Raw genomic sequence first — 13,004 nt, forward strand, 5'->3', positions numbered from 1 at the left:
ACATGTAGAACATATTTGCATAAATCTCACATGGACATTCATACACCACGAGAGAGATAGTGTGTGAGTGTGTGTGTGTGTGTGTGTGTGTGTGTGTGTGTGTGTGAGAGAGAGAGAGAGAGCATAGTTATCTACTGGGATCAATAATGATGATAATCCTCAGATCGTCTTTCGAGGATTCTACCGCGTCAGCAGTGCAGACGTATTTGTGTGTGTTTAGTTGGACCACTTTCAAATACAAATGTAAGCATGTTTGAAATGCAAATAAAGTATACATGCAAAATGTATACGTGTATTTGCATAATTCATGTGTGTATGTGTGTGGCTGGTTCTTTGATGTAGGATTGCCATGTGAGGGCAAAGCCAACATAAAGGTGGTCCAGCTACTCTTCTTGTCTTTTTCCTTTCTACCTTCTCCTTTCTTCTCCTTTCTTTTCCTTTCTTTCTGTCCTTACCTTTTATTTCCTCTCCCTTTCTCTCATTTCCCTTCCACTTCTCTAGTTTCCTTTCCTTTCCTCCTCTCCTAACATACCTTTCCTCTCTCCCCATATCTCCTACTTTTTATTATCCTTATCACACTTTCCTCCTTTTCCTCTCTCCTCTCTGTGCCTCCTTAATAGAGCGAACTAATATTAATGCTAAAAGTTCAGAACTCTAATACTGAACAGATGCAGGAGGCTTAATAACACTTAATCTCATTAAGGTGCAAAAGAAATAGTTTAGGACTCATCTTGGCTAAACGGTAAGTGTTTACATCATTTAGTTAAAAGGCAGACTCGGTGTCCTCTGTGCCACATGCTGCATAAATCAATAGCTGGATGGATTTTACACATGCACACTTACAGGTTCACAGAAACACACACAGCACCCTGCAGATACACACAGAAAGATGAAAATTGTGTCGTGCCGAGAGGTGTTCTGTCACTCCTGGCAGTAGGGACACAGCTGTGCAATAGGTGAGAAGTGACAGGCAGTGAAAATACAGTGTTTTGTGGTAGAGAGAGAGTGTGTGTCTGTGTGTGTGTACTACCTTCTTCTGCTGGCTGTGTACTACTAGCTTACCCGCGTCCAGCTGTCACCGCCATCAAACACACACATGCAGGAACACATACACTATAGCCACAGAGAGGCTAAGAAGTGAGCATAGAGCTCTTCAAGGAGGGTACAATAGTGATCCCAGGTATTTCTGTGATTAGACTGATTCACTTAAAATCAAGCTATTTTCGATGATACTTACAGGAAATATGCAAATCAGCGTTGAGATGCCTCATGCGAGACGTGAGCACAGCTGTACTGCTTCACACTTGAGACGTGGACTTGAGGATGTGAGTTTTGGTTTGGATCTTGACTGCTGTGAGGTTTGACTCTTGAAAGCAGAAATAATTAAGTCTCACAGTTGGACCTGCTAAAATCCCTGAGCAGTAAACAAGAATAAGAGGGCAGTCAGACCACAAACAGCCCTGTGTTGAAACAATGCATAGGGCTGCGCTGGTGGGGGTGTGTTATTTATATGATCCAGCCCAGTTGGATTGACAGATTAACGCGTTTTCCGATGTCTATCAGACCCCATAACGGTTTGTGATACTTTCACAACTCAAGAAAATGATCAAGATGCATTATTTTAAGTTTTGTTGCAACAATCGCTAAGTAAACAGTAGTCACGTCACTAAGTAATCAACCTGGAATGTAGGTTGCCTGCATGTGATTGGCCAATGCAGCATCTTACTGAATTATGTCATGTTGTGAACCAGCTTTTTTGCTGGACGACAAAGACGACCATGCTAACGGCACTGTGAGGCGTTGCTTTGAGCTAAGTGCTAACATCAGCAAACAAACATCAATTCATTTGTATAGAACATTTCATACAGGTTAATGGAGTTCAAAGTGCCTCACAGATGACTGATGAGGTAACACGCTGCTGTTTAGTAGATATAACGTTAACCACATTCACCGTCTAGTTAAGAGAGTTACAGCGAGTTACTAACATTTGCTGATTAGCATGAAACACAAAGTGCGGCGGAAGTCAGGCGCTAGGTAAAAAGTCAAGCGATCACCAAAATCAGTAGGATTCATCTTCTGGGAAACACAAATACACAATTTCATGGCAACCCATCAAATAATGGTTGATATATTTTAGACTGGCAGCCAGACAGACGGTGACACCACCGAGCAAGGATGCAAGCATAGCTAAAAACATATGGCAGCAACAGATAAGCCTCGCATAGCCACACGGCTTTGAAACAAAAGGTTCAAACATATTGTCAGCACTCCAGTTTGTTTTGTAGACTTGTGACTCGACTTGAGACTTGATTGGAGCTTGTCCCGAAGGACTTGTGACTTAACTTGGACTTTCCCCCCAAAACATTTAAAAGCAGCAGTATGTATTATTCTTTCTCCGGTGTTTACACGATACAAATAGTCCCCACGAGCACAATAACTCCTCGAGAACACTGTGTACGACTGTCACTGAAAAATGGCCCCTTTCTCATTTACAAACCTCCAGAACATTCAAGCGTTACTTTGATTCTTTTTTTCCCTTTCAGTGGAGATAAGCGATGTATGTAATTCCATTATTGGATCTCTTACGCGCTGCAATGCCAGATGAAAATAATCTATTTAACTTAGTGATGAATTTGTCTGTGCTGCACCGTGGCTGGCTCTTGTTATTACTGTACTCTTTTGTGTCAAGTGTGTGTCAGAGAGAGGAAAAAGGGAGAGGGAGAGAGCAAAGGATGAAAAGAAAAGAACCTTGAAATCCAGCCCATCTCACACCTAGAGGTTGCAGCTGTGTGCCATGTGAATGTATAATTCTGCTCACTCAATTCATATTCAGCACAGAACACAGCACACTTCTATTAGCCTAATATTATCCAAATCAAATTAACTGGGGGTAATTTCATTTCTGTAATAGATACTATCTAATAGGATATGCACACTGTCATGTAGCATTACAACTGCTGTTCCTTCGAGAAGATAGATAGTCACCCAACACTGGATATATCTGACATTTAGTCATGTCATTTAAAATCTCGTACGTGCCAGCATTTGAATTTTATAAATTGGCATTTTGGTTTATAGCCGCCTACAAACTCCACATAGTGAAAAGTCAGCAGTGTTATAAAAAGAAAAGGTCTCCTCATTCATTCCAGTCACCATTCACGGTTCAGAATCAATAAGAATTGCTGTCAGAAAACGAGGGAGAGAGAGAGAGAGATAAAAAAAATAAAAAATAGAGTGACATTCAGGAGTCATTTATTGAAGATGCAGACAAAAGAGCAAGTATCGCTAAGGAGGAGAAGTGAAAAAGTACTCTGCTATTGTTCTCTGTCTCATTATGAAGTACAAAATCGGCGCAATCTAACCAGGCAAAACAATGAAACCAGACGAGAGCGAAAATGAAAAGAAGAGGGGAAAACAGGAGATAATGAAGACTTCATTAATCAGCGCTGATACGAGCCCTCATTTATCATGCCTTTGTTGAAACCAATACAAATTCCACCGATGAGATGTCCTTAAAAAATGCCTGATTGTGGAAACTTTTCCACATGCTGTGACACTCACATAATCTGCACGCTGAAAAGAGCACATTTGCCTGAGCAGGAATCCCAAAAAAATTATTATTTTTACACTCATGGAGTGAAATTTACAGTATGTGCGTTAGATTTCCAATCAGTTCAATGGAGCAGAACGGGAGGATTTGAATGCAGCAGTGATGGAAACAACAGTGTCTCCCCGCTGTTAGGGGCTCACTGTGCATTTGATTTTTATGCCAAGGAAAACTGCCGCTTCAATAAAATGTTAGTGAGATAAAATTGACAGACACAATGAAAATGAGGCTGCAGATCTAATAAAATTGTCAAAGAAAAAGATCAAGGAAAGCATCAGGTTTTACTTTGGCTTATGTGGAATGAATAATGCAAGAAAGCTCATTTTGTTTTTGGGTGGGGCAGCTAAACAGCTAGTCAGATATTGTCAGAAGCAGTGATGCATGGTGCCATAGTATGTCAAAAAGATAGAAATAATAATAAACATAAATGTATTAAATTAAAAAATATATATTTTCCCTTTTCCCTTATCCTCACTTAGATACTTTATTTGCATGCCACCTAAAAGGGTTGGTCATTTTGCAGCCGCTTCAGGAAGACATGCACTTAAAATAAGGTATATAGTTGCTAGAGTGTAAGCTTGTCACACTGTGTCAAAAATACATGTCACAAAAAAAAAAAAAAAAAACAGTCACAAAAATGACACAGTTGCCTTCACCTGTATCACTTCAATTACTTTGACATATTCTGTGCTGGTGGTTTGTATCATGTCTTGACAGTGACAGTTACATCGACAGGATTGTGTTATCCAGAGGATGTGTGTCTGTATCCACTGGAGTAGTGCTGAGTGGTAGAAACGATGAGCTCGTAGAAACTCTTACTCTTTTTTTTATATTTTCAGGGTGAAATGTGCCGATTTTGTGGGCCGTAAGCATAACACTAAAGCTTTATTGTTGGGTTTTAGCATGTGTATTCCAGTGTCGAATTATATTTGCCTGTAAATGAACGTAGTAATAAAAAAATAGGTCGACATTTTCCCAGTCTGCCTTAAAACAATGCTTAAAACATGCCCAAATGTACTGTCATTGGTCCTACTGGCTGTGAAGAGGTGACTTCCTCATGTGCCCAAGTGCATTTCAAAGTTCAGCCACAGCTGTTAGGCCTTCAGCAGTCTGACTTACTCAAATTGAGCAGCTACCTTCCAAATTCACTTGAGTTTATAATGTAATATTCCCTCTTTGTGTTACTATCCTTTCACCATATCTCACCAACTAGATATGCACTTCATTTTTTTGAACTCAAGACTGCTAAAGCTTTGTAGTAGCTTTGGTTAAGCATTGGGATACGTCTTTGCAAAGAGCAAGGACTGGATTTTTATCCCTCATCACTTACCTTGGAATTGCTTGAGGAAGGGATCTGGTTACAGCCAGTATGACCATGAGAAATAATTGCAGCGGACAAAAGCTGTTTCAGTGTACAAATGGGCTTGTGAGCAATGACGAAAAAAAAAAAAAGTGAAACTATCCTTTAACTTATTCTATTGTTAAAAGCGCAAGCAAAATGAAATCATTACCGTATGGGCTCAGGTTATAAATTAGAGGAAACAGACCTCACTTCCCACACAATCAATACACACAATACAACTGCTCCCATGCTGAAGGTCATGCAAATATACTGATCTTGATGTGTAAATGCAGCACAGCCCAATTTAAATGTGAGTGACTTATAAGTCTTTCCTGACTTGAATGAAATCAGCTTGCGAGGTCAGGGGTAGTCACAGTTTTTAATGCAGATACCTCATTTAGAATAAAAAAAATCTAATTGATAAATATTAATTATCCCTGTTAAAATGGGCTGAGTGTAATAATGAATTTTGGCTCCACGCTCACTTGATGTATGAGGTCTGTTTTATCTTTTTTAAGAAGACTCTGTTCCTGTTGAGCCAACTTCAGATCCACAGATAATCAGGATCATGGAAGTAGCGGAGCGGAGAGGAAAACGCTAATGAGTGCTGATGAGGAGAGAACTCATGGAAACAGCCACTTGATTACCTGTCTGACTCACAGTAATAGAAGACAATATACCCGTGATTAGTGTGTTTCCAACAGCAGAATTGCAGTGTGTAGGAGAGTGTATGTACGTATATAGTGCATACTTCTGTGCCTCCTTCAGTCTCTTCTTCACCAACTGGATCATTTTATCTCCATTTACGCAAGCTGTTTTGTGTTCTAAGGGACTTATCTTTTTTTTTAAAAAACCGCACAGTTTCACAGGCCTGCGAATGTGTGAGTTTGTGTGTGTGTGTGTTTGCATGTGTCACTCAGCTAGCGCGGATGGTCTGTCCATCACCCATCAATTGAGACAATAGAAGACAGCCATGAGCCCTCAGAGAAATATCCATAATCAGAGAGAAACACAGAGAGTTGGGATGACTCACAGGAACATGCTTATAGCAAACTTTTTGAGGAATTTGAGGATCTCTGGTGAGTTAAGAGACTGTGTATGACTGACAAGCCATCTGTGGCAAACAGATGAGCTAGACGGCTACAGCTGAGAAAGCCTTCACACACAGAGGGAGAAGCTATATTCAGCAAAGTAGTGGAGGATAAAACCCACCTTAACTCAAATTTACACATTTGTAGATGAGTCTACCCATCTGCTGCAGCTATATCTATAATGGAATTATTTTCACTTCATATTTTCTTTTCAAAAGAGAAAAGATCTGTTGATGTGCGTTGGCGCACTGAGCACCAAAGATGGCACCAAAACGAAAACATAAGAACTTTGCAGGAGCCAGCCAACTCCGTGGACAAAGTAATGCTTCTTCTGAATGGTCAGTTTGAATTATTGTCCAATATAATGCAATGGATTTTTGACTGTTTGTTTTATGCTTTACGGTGATCAAAGAAATGTAGTTTGTGGCTTTGCCATGTTTTTAATTTCCTTCACATCTCTGGCTGGAAAACAAGCTGGACACATGCCGTTTGGTCAAAGACAGACGGAAGGGAGGGGGATTATACAAGTCGGAACACGAATATGCAGATCCATTTAGTAAGCAAACATTCACAATTAATACTTTTTTTTTTCAGGACCACTTAGCTCCCCCAAGTGGTGTATGGCAATTGCACAAGCATACAGCTCCTTATTTGGACTGAAAAGCTATTTAAAAAAAGAAAAAATTTAATAAGTTGCAAGTGTATGTTACCAGTCACTGTATAATTTTGTCAATAATTTGCTCACTTGTGATTTATGTATATTAAACCCCAGAATCACAGAGCAATTTAGTTTTAATATGAAGGTACCAGGAGCAACTCATGAGTGGTTGAATAGCAGTGATTCATTTAGAGGTGCAAGTGGTCCAACTTCTTAATAGAAGTGATTCCGCAAAGTACCGTTTCATCTATAGAGTCATATTTTACGCTCAGAAATGTCAGAGCTTTACAAGGGTAAAGGTAACATTTTTCCCACTTGTAATTATAAGAGATCTACTTCTGCTGCTACAGACCTGTACTTTTAAGCAATAAACCACCCTGGCTGTGCTTCGCACTGATTTTAGAGCATCTGAGAGGTGCTGTTTGGCACAAAGTGAAGTGCTGCATTGTAGTAGCACAGCCTCATGTTAGTTAATGGTTTTATGAAATATTGGTAACACATCACCATATGTTTCATAAAGCTGAGTTCTCTTCTGTTGCACCATCACTACCTAACAAATTAAATGTCTGTCGCTAACAGTGACAACCACCTAGCTCTATGTGGGGCATTTAGCTTCTTTCAGCTGTTTTGGTTTTCCAGCCCACAGACTACTGTACCATTAACTTAATTTCCAGACATTGCTCTGATAAACTCACTACCTTCCCAGCACTCAACAGCAGACACAAGTTTAGCAACTAGCTAGTGATCATAGTAAAACATCTAGCAAGTTAAATGGCCACATATACTGTATTTTGCTCAGAACTTAGTGGAGAGCCAACAGAGCTAAAAGGAAAGTAAATGTTGGACTCTAATATTGGATGCTAATGTTGCTGTGTGTCTACCAAATGTAGGCAATGTGATTGCTAATATGTTACCACCACCACATTACAATGTCTTATGTTTAGCAAAAATTTAAAAAACAAGCTTTTAAAGACAGACTTAGCTGGACCACGAGAAGATGAAATACAGTTTGTTCACTTTACTTTTATGATAAAACCAATAATAATATTTAACTGTAACATGTTAAAACTTATTGTGACAGTAGCATACATAGAGTAGAGTCAAAGAATCCGCAACTGACTCAGTAATGACAATTACACAGCAAATCAGTCGACTGTGTGCTAACGTTAGCTAACATTAGCCACTGTTTGCCACCATTAGACCAATAGGTGAGCAAGTGTTTTTATTGCTTTTGACTAACTTTTAATTTGTAAAGGTAACATGATGCAATCTATGCTTTCAAAAGTATTTCTGTTTTGTTTTTCCGCTTAGCACGAAATTACTGAACTGTAGCTTAACAGCATTGTTGCAAAGCAAAGTTACTTAGCACAAAAAGTAGAAAAGCAGATCGGTATTACTCAACATTCACGAGTATCTCAACTAATTAAAGCCAAGAATAACAACACATTTTATGAAAATATCTGCAGGGTACATTTACATAGACTGTAAATATATACTGTATACGGTGGAAGCAGGGAGCCACTGACTTTGAAGCTGAGGGGTGACAGGAAACTAAAGCTGTGGGAGGAGAGTGCAGGCGAGGTGCAGATGTGTTAAGAAAGCTTGGAGTCGAGGTTCATGAGCCTTGTTAGTTCTGCCTCTCACAGGAAGCTGATCTCTCTAATCAGAATAAGCAGCTTGTCAGCGCACACTTCTCATCATCTAATTAATCACAATCAGACAGGAATCTACAACACATTAGCGCTACCTAGACATCCCACAAATTCATATACTTGTTGCGACACACACATACACAGTGGCCTCAGCACGGTCTAACTGGTCATGAGTGTTTTTTTTGGGGTTTTTTTTCCATCAGTGAACTCATGTATATGTACAAGCATCTGCAGTGCAACCTCACTAAGTTTCAAGGGCGCCATGAAAGCGGAACGATTTGGGCTCATCACATCGATACTAATCCTTAACGGCCTTCACTCCTCAGCCAGCTGTGACGAGGTGGAAAAAAAAATCTCGAGTCAATCAAACGAAAGATAAAATCACAAAAGCTGGGGGGGGTGGGGGGGTGGGAGAGAAGAGCTGGGAGAATCGCTCGAGTGGGGAGACGGAGCGATTTAAGGAGCACTGTCAACCACTCGTTCCCATTCTTGACTCCTTAAGGATCAGAGGAAAGTTCGGTGTCATTCGCCTGTCTGCTCTTTGATGTGTGTTATGTGAGAGGCGAGGCTCCCGGCCTTTCATGTCATACTTTGCATTCAAGCATCCCAACTCTGGTGAGAATTACAGTAAGATAGTCATTTAGTTCAAGCTCATCACACAGCCGATTTGCTTCCTTAGAGGCATTTGACTGTGCTTATGTTAAGGCTGCGCCCATTTCAACAAAAGATATCAAGCTGTATATCAAAGCACGAAAAAAGATGGAAAATATCAAGTATCATATCATTTTGTGGTGTATTAATTCTCCTGCTCCTGTTCTCTGAATACAGCTACCACTATGGAGAAATACAAAAATAGTTTATTTGGCCTTTTAACCCACAATGTCACATCAATGTACAAAACTGGACAGAAGTAAAAGGGTATGTAGTGATTTTCTGAGCAGACGGTACATCTTTCCCTGAGCTAACAGATTTAATATAAAGCAAAAGTAGATTCTAAAGGTCAGTGCTTTGTTCAGTTCATAGTCCTCCACTCATGGTCAAGAGCTCCAGACTGTAACACTGGTATGAGATCATTGAGCAGGGTCTGTTTTTAGCTCTGAGAGACAGAGTCTCTCCTGATTGGCTTGCCCCAGTCTGCAAGAGGAATATGATACAGAAAGGAGAGTTATTTCCACCTTAAATATACTGTCTATATACTGTATAGACCTTATTTCTGCAGATGGCTGGACAGAGACAACATGCCATCATGTAAGTGTATGATTTTTAAGGAGCCAGATTGTCACAATCAGAAAGCAAGAACTTCATCTTGGGCTGATTATTTGGCCTGATCAATTGCAGGGAGAAGTCCACCACTTTAGCTTCAACATACAATATCAAAATGCAATGGGGCGTAAAATCAATATGGCTATTTATTTCCTTTTCTAATATGTTATTTATACACCGGTGCCAAGTATTGATAATGCTTTAAATTTATTCTTCTACCATTTACTTAGCGACAGTGACTTTTTCATAACTCCTTGTGGTTGCCCTTACATTAAGGATGCTGGGAAGCAACTGAAAGCAGGTTAACAAACTTGCTGGGAGGAAGAAAAATCTAGCACAATGACAGAAGGAGATAGAGGCATCTTTTATCCTAAATTTGGGCCAACACTGATGTGTAACACTGATGGGCCAAAAAAAAACCTGATGAGGACCACCTGTCTGTACAGGCAGGCAACACAAAGAATGTGATTAGTCACCTCATTTATCTTCACTGTGATTTTGTGGAGAGGACAGCTAACACCACCACACCTGTAAATCAGTCTACATTGGATATGATGGCACTATATATAGGAAAGCTTATGAACTGTGTGTTACAATACATACAAGGTAACATAGGGTTTTTTCCCCCTTTTTCAGTTGCACATACAATATTATGATGTATAGTATAGGAGTGGATATATAGTGTTTATACTACATACAGTGTCTGTTGGCACATGTAGTTCACGTGGTCATAAAGCCATGCACTTTATGCAGACCCTCACAAACCCTATGTGGATTCACAGCCTGATCATATCACATGATGTATTTTGAGCTGAGAAACTCTCACTACGATGATCTCACACAACTCTGTTAATCTGCTGTTTCTATATATCATATTCTTTATCTACCTTGACTCAAAACCAACACCTACGTGGAAGAAATTCAAGCATGCTCGAAAGGCCTACAGGGAAATATCGGGGAAAACTCACTGATTAGAGAGGGCAGTTTGATGGAAAGTCAACGAAAGACAAAAATATGAATTACAACACTTGAGAATATCGACGTTAGGTTGGTGATAAGCAACCGGGGGTGGCTTTTGCAAAGTAGCTGCTTTACTGTACTTGTGTACTAACAGAAGTATGCATACTTAAATGCCCAGGAGAATAATAGGACTTACTGTGCTGATGTTCTGCATGCTCAAATCAAAGCCATGCATTCACAGCAGCCATCAGTCTATTCAATGCAGTAGTTCCACAGGGTTCCACTATGTGCTATACTTCCACAACATTATTCTCTTTAAATAGACTGGTTTACACAGGAAGCTTTTCATGACAATAAGACACACAGTTTCCCCTCATTGCTTTGTCAAGCTGGTCAGCGACACAGACATTGCATAACACCTTTATGGAGTGTTTGGATTATAAAGATATGAGATAGCCAAAGAGCCCTGAGACAACACAACAGAACTCCTGCATTTGACAGTTTTACCAATATCACTGCAGACCTTCTTTTCCAGCTGCCCGTCTGTGCAACCCTGTCTCCTACAACTAAACTGCTTTCCTAATTATGTGGTGGCAGCATAATCACCGCCTGGATCATGTTCACTACAAAAGCAGCGCTCCATGTATTAACGGCAGCGGAGTCACCAGGAGGTGTTTGGGGTGGATGGTACAAGCCGTGCGACTCATGTTGGATCCTGCCGGAACAGGATCTGGGACCTCCTAGATTGGGACTGGCACCTATTTGATTGGATCCGGCACCTCCTTTGACACTATCAAAATCTGTAAATAAATTTAGTGTAATGTTTAACGTTATCTGTTTTCTTATTATTTTATTTCCCACTAAAGTTACTCTTACATTGCTTGTTCTCCTATTTTGGATGCATTTTAAATCTGATTAAAAAAAAAGAGAGATAGGTCAATCAGCTTGTGGTGTGCTGTTTTTTGTAAGTAGGTGCTGTGCTGTGATAGACGGCTCCTTAAACGGATTGGAGGAGGTGGATAGACAGACAGACAAACTTAGTTTGGTTTCTTAGCCTCAGCTCTTTCTATGTGCTGCTGATCCTGCTGATTTGAGTGATTATTGAGAATGCTCTGATTATTAAATAAAAAAAACAATACTTTATTTGTGATGATAGTTTTGTTTAGTTGAGTTTAGTTTTAACAGCTTGCACCTTGGTGGCTCCAGGCACTAGAGACTGGCCATCGGGATCATGGGGACAAATCCCGATGAGCCTGTGGACTATCAAAAAATGTTAAGTTTTTACTATCCCTGTCAGTCTCTTTACCTTCCCTCTCTTTGTGCCTGTCACTCGGGGTGCAGAGTGGGCTCACTGGCCAATTGTGACTTCACAAAGTTGCTACTGGTTACAACAAGTGATGACAAAATTCAGCCAGGCTAGCTGTTTCCCCCTGTTTTTAGTCTTTATGCTAAGCTAGGATATCCACAATTTAGTGTCCAGACATGAGAGACTTTTAACTGAACTCTCTGCAAGAAAATAAATAAGCTTACTTCCCCAAAAGTCATATTGTTCCTTTAACTTTATTCGTATGACCTACTTGTGTATATCGTATTAAGTGCTGGTAATACCCCATATCCTAGCAGAAATGCCTGACCTTTGATTTGAGCGACAACAAAATAAAGACGGAAAAACTAGTCGTGTGTGTCTGACCTGCACTTTGTAATCCAGTGGAAAGGTTAGTGAGCAGCAGGCTGACTCATGCTCAAAACACACAGAAATACAAACACCCACATGCCAGCACACTAACAAACCACGCACGACAGAGCCGGTGGAAAACACTCCGAGTATCTGAAAAGGTCAGGGGTTGTGGATCAATTCTGACAGGGCCACCGAGATATGGACACAGATGGTGCATAATCTCCTATCCCCTCTGAATTATGCAGCGTGACTCTCCCTCTCTCTTCTCTAGCCAAAACATTCATTCAGACCTAGTTACACTCCACTAAAAGCCCCTGTTGGTTTACACTCCAGTGACACAATGAAGGGAGATCCAATGCTCAGATCAGCCAGAAAAGTGCAGATACCTTTCATTTCTGATGCTATTTTCTTTTTTAATACTTTTGATGGTTGAATTAAATATTTAACTTGCTAAAAGCAGAAAGAAACATTTTGTAATATGATACAGTATAATACCAACTGGATCGGTGCCATTGATGATGAATATGAGGACCAACTTGTGTCATCTTTTACAGCATGATTTCATATTAATACTAAAATCCTAGCAGTTCACAATGTTATCCTGGATGCTGCATATGTTTATGTTTATTTCTGATTTTAATTGTTGATGGAACAATTCCGGGGAAAGTTGGTGAATGACAGATTTCCAGTCCCTGTTTAAAGCATTAACCTGCATTAAGAAAGACTTGTTCTGTACTTTCCCATGCAAATTTA

The sequence above is a fragment of the Seriola dumerili genome, unplaced genomic scaffold, assembly GCF_002260705.1.
Source record: "Seriola dumerili isolate Sdu_G_001 unplaced genomic scaffold, Sdu_1.0 BDQW01000110.1, whole genome shotgun sequence".
Classification (NCBI taxonomy): domain Eukaryota; kingdom Metazoa; phylum Chordata; class Actinopteri; order Carangiformes; family Carangidae; genus Seriola; species Seriola dumerili.